The following is a 25406-nucleotide window of genomic DNA, read 5'->3' as shown; positions in this document are numbered from 1 at the left end:
CTAGAAATTAACTTAGTCAACAAACTTATGGTAATTGATAAGAATCTAGTTATGGTTTTAGAGGAAGATGATGATATCATTGCAACTATCTTATCCAATTATTATGGTTCCAACATTTCACTATTTCTTGACAAATATTTTTCCTTAGAAGCAATCCTTCTACCTCCAAATGCACCTCACTTCTCTAAAACATCTCAGTTTCTTCATACATTGCTACCTCATGAGATTTACTCACCTACTTTTCTAAAGTATCCATGTTAGAAAATGTGTCCAAAGTTGAAGTTAGTCTAGGGAAAGAATTAATATTTGTAAAATTATTTCTCTAGCCCACCAAAAAAGTCTTCTCAAGTTGGTATAGGAAAATCAATAAGCATTTACATGGGACAATACTAACATGAAAGACCTACCAAATCTAATGAAATGCCCTTGAAGCCATAGGTCATTGTTACACCATTTGAAAAATGGGTAATAAATTTTGTTGGACCCATAGAGCCTTCCTCAAATGGTATGTCATACATTTTAGCTTGTACAAATTATGTTACCAAATGGATAGAAGCCAAACCTATACAAAATAATAGGGATAACAAGTTGCAGATTTTTTGTATGAAGTTATATTCACTATATTTGTTGTCCCTAGGAAAATAGTAATTGACCATAGTGCATATTTTACTTCCAATCTGATAACTACCCTTATGATTGATTATACCATTAGGCATGGAAAATTGTTCCCTTATCATCCACAAGCCAATGACCAATAAAAATTCACAAATAGGGAAATTGAAGCTATTTTGACCAAAACAATAACTATCCATAAGAAGGATTGGGAATTTCATCTACTTGAAGCAATCTAGGCCTATAGGAAAACATGGAAGACAAGAACATGATTCATAACCTTTGAATTGATCTATGGTAAATCATCTATCATACCTAAATAATTCAAGCATAAAACACTTAGAACAACACTAGAACTAAATATTGATCTTATAGAGGCATAAAGAGAATGAGTCCTACAACTGAATGATGTAGATGAATACCAAGAATTTTCTCTACATAATACTTAAATCATCCAACATAAAATAAGAGATGACATAAAAAGTTTATTAAAGATAGATGATTCTCAATTGCTTATTGAGATCTATTATATGGTCATGTTTTCAACACACACTAGGAAAATGTCAACAAGATGGTTGGGACCATATGAAATTATAGCAGTGTTTAAAAATGGTTCTATACAGTTATCAAAAATTAATCATGTATACTTGAAGTTTATGGTAAATGATCATCAATTTAAACTTTATCATATTCCATAAAATAAGGAGTACCTATAGTAATTTGATTTTGAAGAAGTCCATACTCCTACAGTTGATGCATCTAGGTATTCTATCTAGACTATGTTAGAAATGTTTAGAATAACTAAGCAGGGGAGGAGGGTTGAATCAATTACTCAAGGTCCATAAGTACCATTTGAACAAACACACATTAAACATCAATTGTTCTGCTTATCCTATTGTAACTCAATCTCTATTGTATATTGATAAACAACATTGCTAGTAATCCATTTTCCTATTACAATAAACTTTTGGAATGTAAAACAAATAAACATAAAACACCCTAAAACATTCAATCATAAGTTTGACACTAGGATTTAACGTGGAAACCCAATTTGGGAAAAACCACTAGCAACATGTCACCACTTTTTTGCTCTTTTGAAGTGAGCTTGGTTAGGAGCCAACCCTATTAAAAGTTACAATACACACTATTAAATGTGACCCACTTAGAGGATTTAATCACCTTGTTAGGGGTGGACTTGTTAGAGAACTTTGATCATCCCATTTAAAATGTCACCTTGCTAAAGGATTTACATAGATTGTTAAGTCCTTCAAATGATTATTAGTTCAACCTTTGATTAAAAGGATTTCAATACAAAATTTCTACAATGATTAGAAATAAAATAGTAGGGTTTGATCTGTATGATTACAACTCACTTTATAGGTTCATATCACTATTTGGTTCATGCATTGATTACTAATAAGCCCCCCTTTGTCAATTTTGTCTCATAACTCTCTTGATAATCCTTCAAGAAGTCCTGCTTCTTCACATCAAACTTAAGCCTTCAACTCAATTCACTTATCAACTTCAACAACATATGGGCAAGCATTCCTTTCACTTTCTTCACTCTCACATTCACACACACTTCTCTTTGTCTCTAGGTCTCCTTAAATAGGTAATTTTGGCTTTTCCATTTTTTACAATCTTCACAAATCTTAGGGTTTATGATCTGATTCAATAGGTTTATTGTATGTATTCATCTTCCTCCTCTTCTAGCAACTTCTCATCTATTGAATTTGATGATAGGTGTTCTAGCTAATCCTCTCCTTGAATTAAATTATCTAACTCATCTATCTTATCTTTAACACAATTTTCATGTTCCAAGAAATTAACCAAGTTAGCTAGAAATCATTATTCACATTTAAAAATATTGTCACTCAATAATCACTAAGTTCTAGCACTTGGTCATCTTTGAATTACTCAGTCATTGTTGAACTCTTGGCTTGGTATCAACTAGCTTACTTAGTCGATATTGATGCTCAGTCAACACTAATTTTTCTTAGTTGACACTAGCATCACTCGTGATTCCTTACATTTTACTCAATCCCTTAGTCAAGACTTACATCAGTGATATATCTTGACTTCTACTATAAATTCTTAGCACCAACATTATATAAACAATCACTTTGTCTTATCATAGTCTAACTAATCAAATGTCCATTATAGCTGCCTTTTCATAACTCAACCTTTCCTCTAGGTACTTTTTTTCATGAGTAAATTCTCAAATCCTCTTCATTAATCAGAATAGATTTGACATTTAGATCAGATAGCAACATGTCTCATTAGTAGATTTGACATCAATGATAAAACAACAATTTTTCCAATTGTAGTTTCTAACAATCTCCCTCTTTGACATTGATGAAAATGCATCAATACATCACCTTAATACAAGAATAAAATCTCCATCTTTGTTACCATGAAATCCAAAAAAAATTCACCATGACCAAACAATATCCTTAGTTTCATTCTAATTCTCATCTATGCAATTTCAGAGAACTCCCTCTATAGTAAATGATTCTCCCTCTGATCTGTATCTCTTCCCCTTTGGTTCTTCTCCTTTGGTTTGGTAATTATCCATCTTTGGTGATACTAGTTCTCCCTCTTTGATAATAATACTAAAGGAACTAGTTCTTCTTGGCATTATATACTTCATATATCTTGATCATATAGATATTTGCATGTTTGGCTGATTTTTATCATCTTTCTATGACTATTCTATATATGCTAGTATTTTTAATCTTCAGTACCTTGGGAATCTCCTAAAGTAAAATTGTTTGCATCAATACATAATATTCTAAGTAGCACATTTGATGCAATGCACCATTTATCCTTAAGTTTCTTTGTGTAGGGGAATCACCCCTAATTTACCTCTAAGATATTCATGATCATCTTTAGGTAAGGCTTTAGTGAATATGTTTACAATTTGTTCTTTGGTGTGCACATATTTTAACTTCACTTCTTTGTCTTGAACTAGTTCCCTCAAGTAGTGATACTTGATAGCAATGTGCTTGGTCTTAATGTGCTTCACTAGATTCTTTGATATATTTATAATACCTGTGTTATCACAATAGATAACCATGGGATCTATAATTTCTTCTTTCATTCCTTTCAACAATTGTTTTATCCACAAAATGTTTCAGCAATTCACTACAACAACCACATATTCAACTTTAGCTATTGATTTAGAAATATAGTTTTGTTTCTTTCTTATCCATGAAACCGATATCTTCCCTAGAAATAATGTATCTCCACTAGTTCTTTTTCTATCATCAATATTTCTTGGCAAATTAGAGTTTATAAATAGCTTTAGTTCAAATCTATCACTTCTCTTGTAATACAATCAATAGGCTTCTGTACCTTTCAAGTATCTCAATATCCTTTTCATTGCCATCATATGATTCTTTTAAGGACTTTCTAAAAAGATAGCAACTATCCCAAAAAATAATGCAATATTAGGTCTACTATGAACACCATATTACAATTTTCTAATCATTTATTTGTATAGCATTTGGTTCACATCAGAATATTCATCATTTTTAGATAACTTATGTCCTATAGACATAGGTGTAATTACTAGTATTATCTCTTCCATCCTAATGGTCTTTAGTATCTCCTTGATTTATTCAGACTGAGTAATAAAAATACCAAAATTCATTTGACATACTTGTAATCCAACAAAGAAATTGATTTCGCCAAACATAGACATTTCAAATTTCTTCTTCATTTCATCAGCAAATGATTTGCATAATGCTTCTTTTCCTCCAAATATAATGTCATCAAGATTTCCTAGGCCTATATACTACCCCACAATGGAGAGAGATGTTTTTTCCTAGGGAATTGGAACTATTACAATTCTCATCAACAAAAAATGTATAGAAATATCTATCAATTTCATGAAATTTCTCCAAACTAGTCCTAATAGGGTTACATGGTATTAGGCCTCCAAAATCACCTTTTGGCACATAACTTAGAAACTAACTTAATAAGGTGGCAAAAAAATTCATTTCCTGATACCCTTTTTAGAAGTCTTTTTGTTTGACTTGGTCTCACTTCCCCAAGATGTCAATATAGTGGTTTTCTATATTTAAGCATTAAATTAAGGGTTTCACCAATGTGTTGACAATTTTCATAAGGGTTTGATTAAATCCCTAATAAAAACATGTCACCAGAACTTCCTAGTGGGTATACAGATTCTCCAACTTTATATCCTTCCCTCCATCAACGTGGATTGAAGTAACTAATGCACTCAATCCCATTAAGTGTTGTTTCAACCAATGTGATCCCTAACCATGTTCATTTGGCTTGCTTAGGGCATCAATATAGAAATGCCAAACATGATTTCCTAGGCCTATATACTTGCAGCTACTAGCTGGTTCATACCGGTGATAGTAAGGAAACAAAAGATTTTCTAAAATGCAAAGAAATGAAACCAAAAGACCTATCTAATCACATATATAATCTACTATTTATATCTACTAAATTATTTACAGGTCAAAGTATAGGATTCAATCCGTTCAATGGCTTAATGAACCAAAAATGCTTTGATTGTGGTAAAAATGCTCAACAAAATTATTTTTCATTAATCAACTTTCATTCAAATTCCATCAAACCCTTGTCATATGTTGAGGGTGGCCTTATATAGGTCCAACATCCATGTTCCAACTTCCTTGAGGTGGTTTTTTCACCTACTACTCAAAAATACACTTTTGTAATAAAAGTTGTCATGACAAGCTTTGCAATTTAGCAAAGTTGTCATGCAAGTTGACAACATTTTGCATATCTAGACCAAATTTAGTCAAAGCCTCATGAAACTCTATCAAATGCTTAATGTTGAGCTTGAAAAAGAAATACCCAATTTAGATAAAGAAGAAAATATGCTAGAGAAAATGTTGATATTGTTCACATTGAATTAGATACTACTAAGGGATGTGATAATTCCATCCACATTGAAGATGAAAATAGTGATGAGGGTTTGGTGTCACATAAATTTGTGTTTTTTAGAAGAGGAAAAACTCCATATGTTTCTTCAAATGATGAAGAAGGGGTTGTGAATGAAGAAAATATTATTGTTTCTAGAAATATTCCATAGGAATCCCCTACAATTACAAAGGAAAATCCTAAAGATCTAGATGAACATCATCCAAAAAAATTGTGAGTGAAGGTATGGAACCTTATTACAAGAAGCTAAAAAATTCTAAGTGGAGTAACCACTAGAACTATTAGTTAAAAATATAGATAGAGCACTAGTTCTTTAGGATAGACATCTAGCTAAAAAGACCAAAAATAATGAACCAATAGAGAATGCAGGAATTGCATGTATAGATGTGAACCACTAGGGTGCAATGCCCCCACCAGATCTTTTTACACCCTTAGTAGCTAGGTAAGTTTATACCAACACATTTTGATGGAGAAAGAAAAGTGGATGGAAGAGAAGAGAAGATTGTAATAAATCATTAACAATCAACAATGAGAGTTATTGGATAAAGAAGATGAGATCACCATACTATAGGATAAAGTGAATCAAATTAACAATTTGATACCCAAGATACTTCACTATATGCTCCTACACATGTATATACTATATTTCTTAAATAGAAGATGTTAAATTTTAAAATGACAAGAATTTTTCAAGGTCTCAATCCATCATTAGCATACCTCATTAATTCTATCATGCATTTCAACATTCTCTTGCAATAGTTCAAAATATTTTGAGTCAATTGTATTTACATAATCTAGTTATTCCTAATGATGGGGAATGGAATCCCCTAATGATTGTGAGTGACATTGAGTTGAGAGCCTTTATGTATTGGATTTATAATGAAATTAGTAGAGAGAATTAGACATCACCTTTCATAGAAGAAGAGATGAATGCTCCATTTTTTTAAAGATATGAATCTAAGGGTCCCTAGACATTATATTGATTGGTTGAAAGAAGCAATATAACAAGGAAAGAGAACAAAAAATTAAGCCACTTAGAGAAGTTGTGTATTTAGAGTATGAAAAATTGAGGGATAAAGAATTAAACAAAGTAGAAAGGGGAACCATGCAAAAATGTATTAGGATACCTCAGGACTTATAGATATGAAAGCCACATTCACCCCAAATGATTTATCATGGAAAGTAGGTGTGATTCTTAGTATGTAATATTGGATAGAGCTAGAAAAAGGTTATACATAACACTTAGATTTTAGCCTCCTCCTTATTTGTCCACTCTTAGGTATCCATGAGGATGTGGATGATCATGATATAGCAGTTGAAGTTAGATTGTGGGAACAACTAAGAGAATCTAAAGGGCTCTATTGGAGCTTTGCAAAGGAGGGTCTGGATAGAGAACTAGAACCAATTTCAGGATAAGGTCTAGAGTTAGAAACTATGTCATTCATTTTGGAGGACCAAAAATGCCTTAAATTGGAGGGAATGATGGGGCCAATATTAGTATCTAGTTTTGATAAATTTTATGGTTATTTGAACCCTTGAGTCTAAAGACTTTTCATCATATTTTCTATATAAACCCATAACTGGTATACTCTACTATGGTTTAAGAAGACACATTATGGTTTTATACTTATAACACTATAGTTAGAATTAATTTTTGACAAATAAAATTATGTGTATATATAATGATGGAAATGTTGATTTCTTCCTTTAAAATATTTTATTGGGTAGGTTCCTATAGCCATATGTTGTGAGAAAAGATTATTTGTCTGTACATTTAATGCTTTCCATGAGTTATTGAAATAAACATATGTTTCAAAGCATGGTATGTGCATTTACCTCTTCCAAGAATAAGTCAACAAGGAACTAAGGAAGCATGAAAAAAGGAGTTATGGAAGATTCATGATGTAAAAACCACATCTGAATGGTTCAACAAAAGACTAGGTTAATTCAACTATAAAATGTCCTTGCAAAAATCAAGAATCAAGGCATGCTATATTTGTGGAAGACTTACTTAGAGAATATTTATTGAATTGATGTAATTTATTTAAGTCTCTATTAATTCCTCATTCTTGAAGGATCTTAAATGTAGGAAGTTTTTTTTACTATAGATGTTATAAATAAGTTGTTGATCAGACTTCAATAGTTAGCCCTGAAGTCAATTATAATCAAGTAATAGTGATTAATATTATTCTATTGATATAATTGTATGTTTTATGGTTTAGATATCAATAACATCACATTGTTAGTCTTTAGCACCTTATCTTGAGTTTTTATTCATTTTCTCATCCAAGGGGCCCCACTTGGTGAGTGGATCTAAGTTAGTAGTAGTAATTTTTCATTTCTCTTGGGTTAGATAGAACTTTGTTGCTATTGTAGCCATACGATAATAGAACTATTGGTTGTTCCTACAACATAGACAAATAGAGTAGTCTCTTGTTTCTATTTTAGTTCCCACACAATACTTGGTTACTTAATTCTATACTTAAGTTCAACATTTCCATTTTTAGTAGCTCAGTAGCTCGAGAAGGCTTAGAGCATATACTCTGTAGATACCATTTCAAGTATGTGTCCATGGTTGATAAATTAAATAAGTCAATGTGTTATTTGGTTACTACTTAAGGATGTATAATCAATAAGAAATAAGTGTAAGCTCTAGTTTCCAAATGAGTTAATTGACCAATCACCTATCTCAGTCAACTGAAGCCTATCCCACAACTCACTCAGTTAACTATCCATCAATAATTCTTATCTCCTCATTACCTAATTGCTTATAAATTGAACCCTCTTCCCCTCAAAAATCATCCACATTCTAAGTAGAATTACTATACTATTTTGAGAGCTAATTAATTTCAAAGAACTATTTATATTATTCAATTTCTTGCACATCCATCCATGACCATCCATTATTGAAACATCAAATACACCATTGAGAACACATCTATAATCATGACCATATCAACATATCAAGGAGACTACACAAGGTTTCATGTTTGTATTAATTATTTTGGGCTTCCTTCTAGTTTATCAAATTGTTGAATTATTAATATTTTATGGGTGTTCAATCTCAATTTGATATCCCTAGCACACTAGTTCTAATGCATACATTTGGCACACCTAGAGGGACCCCATTTAACAGGTCATTCATTTGTCTTTGTGAGTTCTTTTCATTTTGATTGATTTTACTAAAAAATATAATGTTTTTCATTTTAGTGTTGTTGTTGTAAGATTTTTCTTATATTTTTGTAGGTTTGATGTCCAAGAAGAAACAAAGATGACACCAATACACAAATCATACCTCACATAAAAAATAAAAAAGAATTTCATGATCCTATGACCACTAGAATGATCGTATGCACCTACAAGAATGCACTTATGCCCTTGTAAGAATGATAATAGAATCCAAAAATCTTTTTATCATGTGCCTATTCCTGCTTGTATTTTCTTACAATTCTTCATATTCTTGTCATTGTTGAAATGTGAGTTCATCCTATCAGAAGGCATATTTGGTCAGTATAAACAAGCGACTGTGGGAATGCACTATGATTAATCAGTCTACATGTGTCTATTTCCTTTTTCACCAATTTTTGGCACACTTTCTGAGGATGTGGGAATGTAAACCTACAATATTAGGAACACATCTTTGAATTACAAAAATGAATATTGTAATTTCTAACTAGTTTGTGCATTGTGCAAGGTATATTTTTCTATGTTCATTTAGATTAATTAAAAAATTAAACTCAAATTTGATTTGGGGCTTAACAATAACAATGCGATATCATAATCCAATCTCAAATGACTAAATGAGAATTGAACCAATAGTAAATATTTCAATTTGGGTTTAAAAATAATCACAATTTTTGAATGCATAAGGGTTAATGAACATTACAAACTATGCACATAATTTTTGGGATTAAAATGCTCTTATTATGTTCTCTTTAAAGCTTTCAAATTTCAAGCTATTAAGTTGACCCCTAAATTATTTATTAAGGTGATCAGTGATTTACTAAGTTGAACATACAAATTTTCATATTGGAAAAATGAACATTGCCTCTTAATCATGTGTGTCTTCTATCTTAGGAAGAAAATACAAAATCTTCAATTTGGAAAGAACAAACTAATTGGTGTGTTCCTAGGAGCATTTATACTACAACACTTCTATGGGCTCATTTTATTTTTTTCATGTTAGAATCTTATTAACTAAGAAATGTGTGTACCAAAAGGTTGTTAGCAAGATCATTTTCAACAACTTTAGGAGCACTTCTAGAGAGCCATGTCCATTGGGAAGTGCCATCCTATTGGAGAACAACCTCACACTAGTAAATTCCCCAACTAGTATAGAAAAAAGGCACTAAAATGAACTCTCATTTTATATCCATGCAAGTTCAAGAAATGCATTTCTAATAGTAGTATGAGGTAGGAAAAATTTCCTATGCTTTCAACATGGTCATAATAGACTCTTAACTGGGTCACCTGTGTAGTAACCATTTGGGAGGACTCCACAGATCTAATTAAAAACTAACTCAATAGCTACCCTTTTAGCCATATTCTAAAGATCCAAATTGATCTTAGGGATAATGTGTTTTTTAATTTCTTACATTTTGATTTGACCTCATGAAAACATTTGTTGAACATGCACAATTCTTGGTCCTATTTTCCAAAATCCTTTTCTAGAATAGAACACTTGCTTGTCTCCTATAAAGTTGCTATATCCTTTGAGAGACTATTTTCTCACATATCTTATTTATTGTTGATAAATATATCTTTGAGTACCAAAAGGTTTTTAGCAAGTTCATTTGCAACAACCTTAGGATTATTTTGTTGAAAACATTAGTCAAATCATATCATTGCTATATCTATTTGAGAGATTACTTGTCCTATTTGTTATTAATATTTTTTACTTATGCATAGAGAATTCAATTCCTAATGTATGAAAAAGAGAAGCCCAAGTTTACAAAGGTCAATTTTAAGCCATCATTGGCCTATTGAGAAAGAGAGGCATCACAGAAAGAACTAGCACCCTCTAATCCTAGAATTGCAAAAGAACTATAAATTAAGAAAGGAGTCAAAATAACATTACAAACTAAGTGGGATTGCAAAGACAACAATAAAATCCTTAGGAAAGGAGTAAACCATAGGCTTATTTCATTCATACATCAACCATCACAATTCCTTTTAGCCTCATCACACATCCTACACTTTTTTACTATAATCTTTATTATTGGGTATTGAACCATTGTTAATCAGTCCATTCACAACAAACCTAGCATTTGTTCTAGAGAAAATAGTTATCCAACCAAATCTACTATAATAACTACCTAATTTGAAAGTTTTTATACTAAGAAAATCCATAAAGTTGAGCTCTCATGTCAAAATGATCCAAACCCAAGTTCAAAAGGGTTAAGCTTTAACCAACCTGAGTATAGAGAGAAATAGAAGTTGAACACAAGAAAGAAACATCCAATCCAAGAATTTCCCAATTATACCAAATTGAGAGAGAGGGCATTAAAAGTTCATTACAAGTATAGTGGGAGTGCAAGATCAAAAAAATTATACCATTGTTAAGATCACCACCCATGACTATTACGATTAGGTCTAACTTCTTCCTCACACTCTTTGCATCTTTTTCTACCCTAGATTCCTTTTTTAGAGTCATCATTTAGGTTATCCTCCCCAAAATTGTTAGACTCACCATCCTTTAAAATCACATCTAGGATCCTCATCTAGTAACATCTTGATCCCTACCCTTTATCACATCTTCTCTTTGATATCATCATCCTAGCATTGACATATCTTATATCACACATTGATTACAACTCTATGACTATTCCTTGGCTAACATTCATTCCCAAGGTATTTTATCTCATCATTTGTGTCCCTCCTCACCTTGATCAATAGGTTGGGCTCCATACTTGATTATCTACCATCATCATTACATCCACCTTTTGATACTAAGATAATCCTCATGGTTCTATAGGCATCATCTCGTTGGACTAATCCTCTACCATCAGACTATCTTTTCATCTTGGTAACCATCTTTAGATCCTTAGAAAATCCATACATTTTAGGGAAATCATAGACTTAATCTCACAATATTTCATCCACTCTCACGTCTTCTTTACATCCCACATCTAGGTTATAGTTTTATTTCATGTCTCCCACCACACCTCTCAATAAAAGGAAGAGAAAGGAAATTTCTCCATATCCTCTCATCACAAGAACTAGTACATGTCTATATCATAAGAAAATAGAAAATACAGAGAACCTAACATCTCAAGGTTTGGGGAAAAACATCAAAAACATCATGAGTTCACAACATATATATTCTACCATAGAGGATTTTATGGGTTTCTCTAAGAATGAAACATTTATCACCTTCATCATTGAGAAGAATAAATATACCATTAGGTTGCATTTGTAAATAGATGTTGGAGATTTTGATTTTGGGAAAATGCCACCATCCAACACTATTAAAAATCCCAACAATCCACTTTTTAGAATGTCATAGGAACCCATAGATTTGGCACAACCCAAAAATAAAATCCAACCATTGATACAACCCCTAGTAGATCTTTTTTCCACATCTACCCAAATTAGTGCTTGTATCCCCCAAGAAAAATCCTCTCCCATCACATTATTTGTAATCTACATAATGTTGCAAGCAATGACCACATTAGCAATTACATTCACTAGAATTCCCATCACTACTGCTACCATCATACAACCCATATCTATGTCTTTGAACATTTCAAGTGCTATCATTTTCAAACACTAGGCCAAAACACTACCACCAGAAAAATCCCATATGCATCCACCATTCTTCCCACTATAAATTTTTTCATCACATCCCAACAAAGCTTGCAATCTTCACCCTAATACACTACATGAATGCCATTCATGGGGCTCATTAACTCAACTATCCCAGCCCTATTAGTACCTCCATTCCATCAACAACAAATTTGGACATGTTCACATCATTTCAATCTACCTCATGTTGTTTGAACCAATCCCAAAGACAAGCTATGAGAATCCCTACCTTCACCCCTACTATGCTAACTCTACCACCTACAAGTTTACTTAAACCTATCCTTGACTGCTTCATAATGCCACCACTTAGAAATAGTCACACCACTTGCCTACTACTTGAGTAGTAGATGAGAGTAAACTCCACTATCAACTATGTTATACCACCCTTTACCCATTAATCTCCTCATACCAATATACCACTATCATATGGTGGGTAAAATGTAGCCACCCAAACCAATATGTATCTTCCTCCACCTTAACAAAATCCATCGTAATAATACATGCCATAGGTGCTAATGTAAACTCATCCATTTACACAACAACCATCCATTTCCTTAGTACCACAATATGTACAAAATTTACAATAGCAGTATGTCCCAACATATCCTCAACCAACACCAAATCTTTTCCAAGATTTGAGACAATCCTCATCTTAACCACCAACATTCATACAACAAAACCCACAATATTCACCTACTTTATTAGATCCATCTCATATAGTAGGGGCACATGGAATGGGGGAACTTCCCCACACCACCTATAAATCTAGTGGGAAGAAATGAGAAAATTCCTTAAGGAACTCAAATCAGATAATGAACCTAAGACTTTCAAATTCAAAGTTGTATTCCCAACCTGTTTGACAGATCTATCATGGTTATACACTTCCCCAAGCATTTTGAGATACCCAAGTCTAAAAATTTTAGGGGGAAGGGAAATCTTGTAACACACATCAAATAATTCTATATGCATTGTCAAGAAGTGGAATACAATGATGTGTTTCCTCATGCATTTATTCCCTGAAAGTCTCTAGGGTCTTTCTCTATGATGGTTCTATCCTATACCTTATGGAATTGTAAATACCTTTGTTGAACTTTCTGAGACATTTGTTGCACAATATACTCACCTAGTTGAGATAGAGCTATTAGTGGTGGACCCAGTCCACACCAAGAAGAAGTGGGGCACATGCCTTTCCAAATTCTTATAGAGGTGGAAAAATCTCACCACCTAAGTATCCTGAAACTTTTTTGAAAAAAACATTTGTTAAAATGTTCATCAACAAAATACATCCTAAACTTGCATACCACATGTGCATGAATTTCCTACAAACATACAAAGAGGTTAGATAAAAAGGTATAGAAATATAGCATGGGCTTATCAAAGATGTCATCATAAAGCTATACAAAGACACCTAGAAATGACACCACCAACAACAAACTCAATAAAAAAATAAAATGGCATACAAAAGTAAGGTGAATTTCAAGATAATAAGGATTACACCACATGCTACATATTTTAATCTTACCAACTATATTTTTTAAGAAGAATCTTCAATCAATTCCATCCATGTCAAAGACATTGAGTGCCAATGTGGTATCTATGAGTGCTAAATATGGGCCTCTAATTCCATGCACACTTCAAGAAGATCTTTATTTGTCAATAACTTCTCGAAATGAATATGAGATTATTCATTCGGTATGTCTGCATAAGGCAATCTATTGCCTTCTAACTAGATGGGGTTTTACTATTCAATCTCAAAATTGAGAGTTCAATAACCAAGACAAACTAGTACAAAGGATTATGAATGTAAATGCAATCTAATCTATGTTTTTGATATTTTTGAAAGTAATGATTATGAACTAATCGAGATTATTTTCAAATTAATCTAAGAACAATGAAAAGAAAGTTAAGTGAAATGAATGCATTTTAGTCTAAATGGTGAGTATATAAAGCAAAAGAGATTCAAATACAAAGCACTTGACTAATTGATTCAATAACAATTTGATACTCTTCATGTGAATCCTTCCAAATGAGAAGCCAGGGGTCTTTTTAATAGAATCTTGGACCCGATCAATGGTCAAGGTTAAACCAAGTGTACAATCCAGATTGAATGTGAGATTGAATCGTCCATTTTTTGTGGAGTTGAATGAGATGAAATAGGAGATAACATTGATCCATTCAAATATGTGCTCATAATTATTTTTCTAAATAACTAAATAATTAGTTTCAATGATTATGATGAGCATATTTGATTTAACCAATATATTTAATTCCTTTTTCATATGAGGTTTATTAGGAAAGAATATTGACCCATTCAAATATGACATCATAATAGAATATTCTAATTAATTAAATAATTAGTTTCAACACTTATGATATGTCTATTTAACTAAATTAATGTATTTTAATTCCTTTTTATATGTATTAGCTAAAAAGGGTGGATGTAATTTAATTAAAGTACTTAGGACTTATAATTAAATTAATTCAATGAGGAGATTAATGATTAATTTAGCTAATTTCAATCAATATTTAGGAATTGAATAAAGTATGTGATTAATACATATTATTGATTTTTTACATTTGACACTTAGATCAAGTAGAGATGATTAGTATCAGAAATGCCTAGTACAATTGGGACTTAAATTTGATCAACAAATAGATGTTGTAAGATTGAGGCACCAAAATTGGTTCAGAATACCAATGTGCCAATTTAGGGGTAGTACATTTTCCCCTCTTTCAATGCATGTGTGAGCATCACATTGATTCAAAGAAATCAAAACTCTAAAGTATAGATTAAGAATTGAGATTGATTCTAAGATTGATGACATAGAAACTAATTGATGAGATTTTTAGTGTTATCTCCAGAATGAAGCTTAACACATAGGAGTCTAGATAGAACACCTAGATACTAGTCTTATAGAACAAAGATTGTCAAAATTTAAAAGATTGTTCCTAGAATGAGACTCAATCTTCAGGAGATAGGGTTAAAATGCCTTGGTACCTATCCATTAAAAGATGACAAGATTAGTTGTGATTCATAGAATTATCCTCAGAACAAGGCTTAATCCTTAAAAGTCAACGTTAACATGCCCCGATACCTATCTATTAAAAGATGACAAGATTATTCATGATTCATAGAATTATCCTCAGAATGAGGCTTAATCCTTAGGATTCAAGCTTAGCATGCCCCGATACCTATCCATTAAACAATGATTGGAAGAAAGCTTAGAATTATCTTTAAAATGGAGCTTAATCCTTTAGAGTCTAGACACAATAGCTAAATACTTGTCCATAAAAGATAAAAAGACCTAATCATGAGTCATAGGATTATCTCTAGAATGAGGCTTAATCCTTATGATTTAGGTTTAGAATGCTCTAATACATGTCCATTGAGATATGACTATCATTGTTATGAGTTTGATCAATTGATCAATAAGTAAGATTAGATAGAATACAATGCCAGATAGAGGGAACAAAGATGCCCTGAGTGATGAGATGCCCCTAGTGACTAGGACATTATATCCAAATTAGGTTGAATCAAATTTTGAAAGAATCAATGATGTAATCATCCTACCCCCTCAAGAGAAAAATTGAAAGATGACACAACAAAATAGTGATGAAGAGAAGTAGTTTTGACGATAAAGATGTGATCACAGATTCAAAAGAGCATGAACAAAATTTAGAGTTGATTCCAAGTGACTTTGAGGTTTGGTTGACCAATTTTGACCAAGGTTGACCATATTTGACTAGGGTTGACTTTTGATGGAAAAGTTGAGAATTTTGAGAAAATATTGATATGATGAAGTTCCAAGATTCATAAAGTATCTAAAAGATATGCTACACAAGTGTTCAATCATGTTGGTCCCAAAAATTTAATATGTGATTTTGAGTTGTTTAAGTGTGTTAGATTTTGATTTTTATACTGAAAATGAGTTTAGAGTAGTCCAATTAGCTAAGGGGGTGACAGATTCAAAAGAGCATGAACAAAATTTAGAGTTGATTCCAAGTGACTTTGAGGTTTGGTTGACCAATTTTGACCAAGGTTGACCATATTTGACTAGGGTTGACTTTTGATGGAAAAGTTGAGAATTTTGAGAAAATATTGATATGATGAAGTTCCAAGATTCATAAAGTATCTAAAAGATATGCTACACAAGTGTTCAATCATGTTGGTCCCAAAAATTTAATATGTGATTTTGAGTTGTTTAAGTGTGTTAGATTTTGATTTTTATACTGAAAATGAGTTTAGAGTAGTCCAATTAGCTAAGGGGGTGATATTTATTATGTAAATGCGATGAATGAGATATTATGTATGCTTATGACATGACATGATAATATGAATGATATGGTAATGCAAAATATATATATGTACTAACATCTCATGTATGATTCTCATTTGTTGCTCATGACAGGTACTTTGTCAAATTCAAAAAGATCAACTAAGGAATCAAATGCTTGTGCAGTCAAGATGAAATGTGATAGATTGAAGAAATTAGTGACCTCTCAAGTCGAAAGATACAAGGAAAGAAGTAACTAAATCTATGCCCTAAATGCAATTTTAGTATGAAATGGAACCCTATGCAAGATGCAATCCTTAGGACTGGTTACTAAACTCGTAAGATAGTTTATCATCATAGAGCTTTTAGTTATACCCACAAATTTCATACAATTTGATTAAAATTGCAATCATGAGAATACAAATATGAAATGTATCTTACTTTTTTTGGGATTAGATGTAAGTATTAAGGCACAAGAAAACAAAGTGACTAGAACATCTGTCCCTTTTAATGTAACAAGCAAACATAAGCATCAGAGCATAAACACTAGGATGATCAAAATGTTTCTTATGTGCAAACACACCAGACACACAATAGATCATTCTCATGCTACGTAACTAGTGAGTCTTCTATCCACAATGACCCTTGCATTCATAACTTGAGATAGAAATGTACTAAGTATACTCACAGTGACCCATATGTTCACTTATAAAGATGAGTATTAGTATTTTACTATAGTATAGAGAATTCACTCAAATAATCAAGGAGAAGAACCAACCTCACTAAAGTGTTCATATAAAATGAGTTGAGGTACACATGGCCATCCAACATGAGATAGAGGCCCTTATAGTGGACATCGTTTCATATTTTGTCATGCCCTAAATTTAACAAGGTAAAACACAAAATAATTTTTTTTTTGAAAGGTAAACTAAAGGTGATGTGTAGAGAACTAAAACTTGGATTTCGAGTTTTCATGAAAGGCCACCTAGTTTTTTTTCATTAATTGAAATTCCAAATCATAATGATAGAGTTACATAATGTTATTGTTCTTAATTTCATTTTGTAAACCCCAAGGTGAGACATATACAAGTGAAGTATAGATTTTGTATTAATGTAGTTGTAATGATCCAATGAGTGCAAATGCAGAGATGTTTAGAGGTCCTAAGTGTTTTTAATATAAGTCACAACTTGATTACGTACCTAGTCCATTTATCTTCCATTTCCATTTATTGAGTATAAATAAATTCCCTTTAATGAACTTTTTACTTCTTATCCCTCTTTGACTTATATCATACTAATTCCCTACTAATTAGGTATTATTAATTATTCATTTGATTTTATTCTAAGGTTAATTATTAATTATCCATATGATTTTATTTTAGTTTCTTATTTATTTATTTATTAATATTACTATTTTTTTTTTGACTTGCTAAATTACATATAATTATTTTGGAATAAAAACAAAAAGAACACTAACTTTCATATGCTCCCATAACTACCACCCCCAACAACTATGCATGTCCCCTATTAGCACATGGCTTTTAATTAATATTTTAACTACAAAAAAAAAAAACTTATACTTAACCTATACAATATAAATTTGATTATCACCTAATCATAACTTGGGTTGCCTTAGACCAATATTTAACTAATCCTATATCCTATCATTAACCCATCAGCTAACCTAAAGGCTAACCTCCTAACTACCCCTTTCATACTTTACTCAACTATGTCCTCTAATGCCTATTCCTAGGAGACAACACTATGACAAGCACTAGGATTTAGGTAATACCTTTTTCCCTTCTTCCAAGGGTGGGAATGGCTAAGGAGTGTGTCTTCTGACTTATGTCAGTATGTAACCATATTTCATGTGTTTGGTGAGGTTCCCAAGCCATAGGCACCTAGGTGGGGCCATCATTTTTTCCAAGTTTGTTGAGTTCCCTTTTTATCTTGGGTAAAGGCAACTAAATTTATGCCTTGTTTTATGTCTTTTTTACATTTGTTTGTTTTCTTAATTTGAAATTTCTTTTATTGTTGAGACATGGGGATTTCCCACTTAAGTACTTTCTAGTGTTGAGTGTATAGGTTTTATTATCTATCTAATTTGACATAGCCCTATTTTTCATTTTTTCTTTTTGTTTTCTAAAATGATAACCCAAGGGTCATGAGATTTATTTGGCCTTTTCATATAAAAAAATTAGGGAGTAGATAATCATTATTATTTGAGACATACAATTAGTACTTGTATTATTTTATTAACCCTCCAAGTATATCCTATTTGATGAAAATATTGCTCTGTAATCTAAGGGAGGGATTTTTTTTCCCATACATTTTCTAGAGGCTTAATATGCACCTACAAGCTTGTCCCCTTATAGATTTTGGACTATGTATTCATTCTCAAGATATTTTGCCTTTAATCCTACCATGGTATCTTTAGTGAATATGTTTTGAGGATGTGATGGTGCTACTTAACCTAGGAATTAGTTAGACTTGGAAACCAAGTGACCTAATCTTCATAAACATAAAATGAACTATCAAGTAAGATAACTTCCTTCCATTACATAAGATGTGAACTTACAAATCCATCACCTATATTTTTGAATTGAGTCAACTACATCCATAATAATCTTGTACAAAACAACTATGTAATGTTTCTAACAAATCATGTATAGATCATCAAAAGAAGGAGGGTTTCATTTCATTTATTTTCTCTCTATATCTAGTCATATAATAAGAAAAACTTTACAACAATTATTTCCTTGTAACTATATACAATCTCTCAACCTTTCTTTACACAATTTCAATGATATACAATGATTAAAAAATATCTTTTACATCTCAATGAAATAAAAATGGAGACCTAAATTTGCAACACTTTTGATATGACATGGAACATTGGTCTTTCTTTACACACTTGAGTTTTTCAACTTTGTCAAGGGTGAAACCCTAATTTCTTCAAGAAATTCACCTTCACAAAACCCAAATACACACACAAACTAGGATTCATGGAGGCTCACCTTCCATCCTAGGCTTCTATGAAGACACCCATCAAGTAGGGGAAACAAGATCCAAACAGGATAGACACACACCACATTTGACAATACATGAAAACATACAATACAACACATAACACTCCCAAGGTTTACACATTGATTCACCATTGGAATCATTATTAGATTGGGTGAAGGTGGACTCTTTAAAGAGGAGATGCCATAACCAAACATAAACATCATATTGCAATTGTATTTTCCTCACAAGGCCATCATAAAAATCTTCTTCTTCTTACACACAAAACCCCTTGTATCTCCCAAAACAATAAGGTATATGGCTTCAATGGAGCCCATGCTCCATGAAATAAAAATAACTCCTCATCATGAGGTAAATTTTCTCAACTACAATGTTGAGACCAACTAATCCCTCCACCCAAGGCTTCTCTTCCCTCCCAAGGGTAAGTGAAGCCTTCACACCCATGATCACATTCAACATCCAAAGCAAATAAGAAAGTTCAAGAAAGAAAACCAAGAGATTTACAAGAACACAATACACATTTATAATATCACAACACAATGCCAAATCCTTCAATACAAGATTCACAACAACATTTCATGAACCCACAACAATTTCTCCATACTTGCAGATTCTTTATGCAATGCTAAAAGAAAAGGGAAAGAACATGGTTTGAATCACCAACCTTGGTCCAAGCTAGAGGCAATGATAGTTGTATTAGAGCTCCCTTAATCTCCCTCTAAAACCCTAACTATCTCTAAACTTAGAGAGTGGGTGAACACCTCACTAGTTTGTCCAAGACTCTCAAATAAGGCATTCCCACTATCTATTTTAGCAAAGACATAAGCCTCTCCCTCTTACAAACTTTTCTCCCTCTAATTTTTCTATATTTGGCTTAGTGGGAACATGGAAGAGAACACATGCGACAACTCAAATTTCGAATTGGTAGAAGAATGCATGGGTAAAAGGCCCCCCTAGGTAGATTAGTCACTATCATGGTCAAGATTAGGTCCCTAACATGATATACCATCATATGGGTAACTTATTTTCACATGAAAGTCACTCTGGGACCACCTAATGACCCCTCAAAACTTTAATCATGTCTAAATTCGAATTTCCTTTAACTATAACCCATCCTATCCCTTGTCAAGTGGGTTTACTTAATCACTAACTACGTAAGTAGTTTTAGGGTAACATGCTACCATGACCAAAACATAGATGAAATGTCATTAACACACAAAATCCACAAGTGTTAAGTGATACATAAAAGCACATTCCACATCATCATGACATGTCTGTAATACATTTTTTAGATTAAAAATTTCACACACAACCAAGCTTACATTTACAACATAAAATACATCACTTTTGAATCTTCCAAAGATCCACCTTGGCTAAATCGTGTTCACATAGGTTTGAACCTTGTTTCCCCCAAAATTTTCCATGATTCCACTTCCTACACACTGAACCCGAGCATCAGCAGTCCAAGAAGGTCATATAAAATACATGTCATAAATGTATTAAATTCAAATGTTACATAATCGATAATTCACTTAATTTTTTTTCTTAATCATTTCAAATAAGAAATTCAAAATGTTAAAATATCAAAATTCGAACATCACATTTAATCATAAATCATCATAATTAATTTAACACTATGCATCACTTCATAATCCATTTCCTACATAATGACAAAATGCTGAATCTATATTTCTAAATCAACCAACATGAAAATTAGTTTAGAATCAAAACCACCAAAATGTAATCATCAAAACTAGTATACTTGATTCAATTAAATTTAGTTTGATTACTAACACTATCTCATTATCATTATGAGATATTACATGATAAGGCATATGTCTCTATAATCGCTGATGTTAGGAAATTAGGATGTTTTCATAATCATGTTTGCATAGGTTCAAAATCAATCATTAGGTAAACCCATTATATATGTTAGTCAATATATTATATTTTCATCTTAATCATCATTCATTGTAGCCTATCCACCTAATACTAATTGTACAAAAATTAACTTATTATATTTACATTAAGCCAAACTCTACCAAGTAAGCCTTTTCTAAATTTGATAACAATTTCTATCTATAATTATTATTAGTACTCACAAGGGTGGGTGTTAATTCAACTTTCCATAATGGCCTCCTAAAAGAACTATCCTAATAGATCATAACATACTACGGATCCATCAGCATAGTTTTCTAAGTTATAACATCTTGAGTCTTTATTCCATAGCGTCTTAGCTTACTACCCTGATAAAATTTCAAATATGATACTTGTGACAATAATGACCACAATGTATATTAGTACAATAAGATCTCAAATCTAATATTAATAAGAAGGATGCCAATCATGAAATACCTAAATCTTGAAACATACTTATCATCATCCTATAATAAGGTATACAGTAATAGTCTATAATTCACATATCTTGCACGAAAGACAAAGACATGACATCCCACTTCCTTATGCTTCCTAGTTCTGACCATATTTGTGTTATTTAGGCTTTATAATATGGTACTAGGGAAGGGGCCTTACATATTTTTACTTTAGATCATTGGAACTAAACTATCAAGAAAAAAATAAAGAAAAGATCATGCTCCTAGTCCTTGCTTCTCTAGTCAAAATAAACATCCTTGAGTTTCTTAAAGGGGAGTCACAAAGCAAAATAAAAGAAAACAAAGAAATTCTCAATATAGCTCAAACAATATCAATATTTCAATTTTAGTTTTAGTTTCATTGGATTGATATCAAGTGTTGATGTTTAGAGAATATGTGTAAGAAATATCCTTTGTAGGAGGATGAATAATAGACAAACTCAGTTAGGACAATTGGTGATTGACATCAGAGAGAAATTTCCATTGAGAAGAATCTTAGTAGTAAAGTAAGTGATAGGAGATAGACATAACTAGAAAAACTAGTGACTGATGTGTAATAGATCTTCTAAGAAACCATAGGATGTTTCCCTAGAGACTATGACCAATTTCAATCCATGTAAGTTTCAAGAAAGGTCTTGAATGTAACTAAGAGAGTATGCATAAACAAAAGCAGCAAACTAAAGTAGGAAAGCAACTGTATAGGAGCCAGAATATGTGTTGCAAGATGTAGCATTTAAAATAAGATGCACATGTTTACCAAGTTTTCACCTTCTTGGAAGAGATTCTATTTTTTCTACCATGATGACTATTTTCCAAGTTTTCATCAATGACACTTTTTTCTTGTTTTTCAATTTTTTTGTATTTTTGTATTTTTCAATCTCTTTTTGTATTACCAAGGCACCTATTTCTAGGTTTTCACCAAGATAATAGATCTTTTAGGATATTTAAGTATGAAAAAAAGATTTAAAAGCATGCCAACTATAGAATTTCTTTAGATGAAGAGTGTTGATTGACTCTTTGAACAATTCTCATTTAGTTGTTGAAAGTTGATAAGTGCCAGATCCAAACACTACAGTGACTATGTATGGACCAAGCCAGTTAGGTTCAAACTTCCCATTGTTTCCAATTCATAGGGTTTTCCCTTAGGACAAAGTCACCCACTTGGAAGTTATGTGGTTTGACTTTCTTATTGTATCTTTTAGACATTCATTTTAGATAAGCTTGTAGATGATCAAATGCCACTTGTCAATGTTTATCTAGTAGCTCCAACTCTTATAGCCAATGTATTTAATAATCATAAACAATAATAAGGTCTTTTAGAGAGATTCATAAAGTAGGAATCTTGACTTCAATATGAAGCACAACATCTACTACACATACCAAAGCAAAGGGCATTGTTCCCATAGGACGTCTAACACTTGTTCTGTAAGCCCATAAAGCTAGATTGATCTAAAGGTGCTAGTCCCTTCCATATTTGTTGATTGTGCAATGCAAGATCTTAAGAATAGGCTTACTAGATTCTTCCACTTGTCCATTTCCTTGGGAATAATAAATGGAAGACAAATGTTGTGTGATTTTAAAATTTGAAGATAGCTCCTTAAGATCCCTATTTCTAGATAGTGCCCCATTATCAGTAATGATGGAGGAAGGTACACCATACCTACATATCATGTAGTTGAGAATGAATAGAGCTACAATTTTTCCATTAGCCTCAGAAAGAGGAATTGCTTCTATGTACCCATTTTGTAAAGTAGTCTATAGCTATGATAATGAATTTATGTCCATTGAAAGAAGATGGATGAATTTGACCCACTAGATCAAAGTCTTATTATTAAAATGACCAAAGCACAATGAAAGGAATAAGCTCCTTGACTAGAGTAAAAATTAGATTTCCATGGAGTTGGCACTATCTATAGGACTTTTTGTATGTAATTGCCTCTTTCTCTATATCTAGCCAATAGTAACCAACTCGAATAAGTTTGTAAGCTAGTGTCAAGCCATTTGAATGTGGATCCACAAATGCCTTCATGTACATCTATTAATACACATTTCAACTTGTTAGGTTCTAGATACCTAAGGAGTGTACCATCAAGACCTCTCCTAAACAAGTTGTTAGCTATGATGAAATACCATGAAGCACCATGGATTTGGTGATATTTTTCATTTTGAGCATCACCTCTAATGGAACCTAAGGTTTTCATCTCTCCTTAAGCTCTCTTATGCCCAAATCCACTACCACTAGCACCTAGGTCTACTCTCATTTATCAAGGTGGGATCAAAAACATTATAGTTTTCTATCTTAGACCCTACTACTATGGTGCCTAAACTAGTTGCATTAGTATTGGCATCCCTGTTGGATCCATGAATTGAGGGAAGGGATGACTCAGAAACTTCTCTCTAAACTGGGGAGTCATCCCTCCATCTATGATCACTTCCATATAATTCCAATGACTCAATGTGATACCCTACACATTGATCATAGTCCTCCTTGGGTCTAGTCTCACTAACTACCCTTTCCTCACCTCCTCGGTGAAGTGGGTATATGTGTAATACTCTTGTGAAATATCATGTGGCTAGCCATACTACATCCAAAAGTAAGTCAATGTAAACTACTCAATAACATGTATAGAACAACCTATAAGTAGTCTCTACTTTTGACTACTTCTAGTTTTAGTCATTCTCTATAATTCTTTGAAAATGGGAGGTGAGCCACGTAAACAAGAACCCAAAAATTGTAATGAATGGAAGGCTAGGAAGGATGTTTGGAAGATTTTGTAGAAGGGAAAGGTGATCAGTTACTTGGAACATCTTCATAGGTTCAAATTCCATGTCACCATGACCTTTTTGAAAAAATGGACTGAAGGCGGGGTATCTTTACATGGTGTTAGTATGAAATTGATGGAGGACTTCATTGCTAAGATCACGAGTTTACCCATGGATGGCATAAAGTTCACTAAAAAAACTAGCATTTCAAATGCTACTTTCAAAAAATTTCCTAAGATGGATGTTGAGGAGAAAAATCTAGAAAAGAATGGAGATTTCTATGATTTGGAGTAGATAAAGGAAATTTGGTGGGATGTGCTCTCCTGTACATGTGAGTATTTCATTCTAGATGGTAGAAATAAAAGAGTACATAAATTTTATTTTGTCTTCCTCAATCATTTTAGACATAAGGATAGACTTTCTTTTCCTTTCTATTTGCAGTTCTCTTTGCTTAAAAGTTTGCATGCTCATAGGAAGAAGGTGTCGTGTACTATTTTACATGAAGGTTTAATCCTACTTATTGAGGGTTACTATAAAAACAAGTCCATTGTTTCCACTTCTTCATTAGATAAAAATAAGGGTTCTATTTTTGACTCTCATTCTAAAAATATTAACAATA

This window comes from Cupressus sempervirens, chromosome 1, assembly GCF_028749045.1.
Source record: "Cupressus sempervirens isolate cs-2001-9-10 chromosome 1, ASM2874904v1, whole genome shotgun sequence".
In the NCBI taxonomy this organism is placed as follows: Eukaryota; Viridiplantae; Streptophyta; class Pinopsida; order Cupressales; family Cupressaceae; genus Cupressus; species Cupressus sempervirens.
This window is presented reverse-complemented; position numbering follows the sequence as displayed.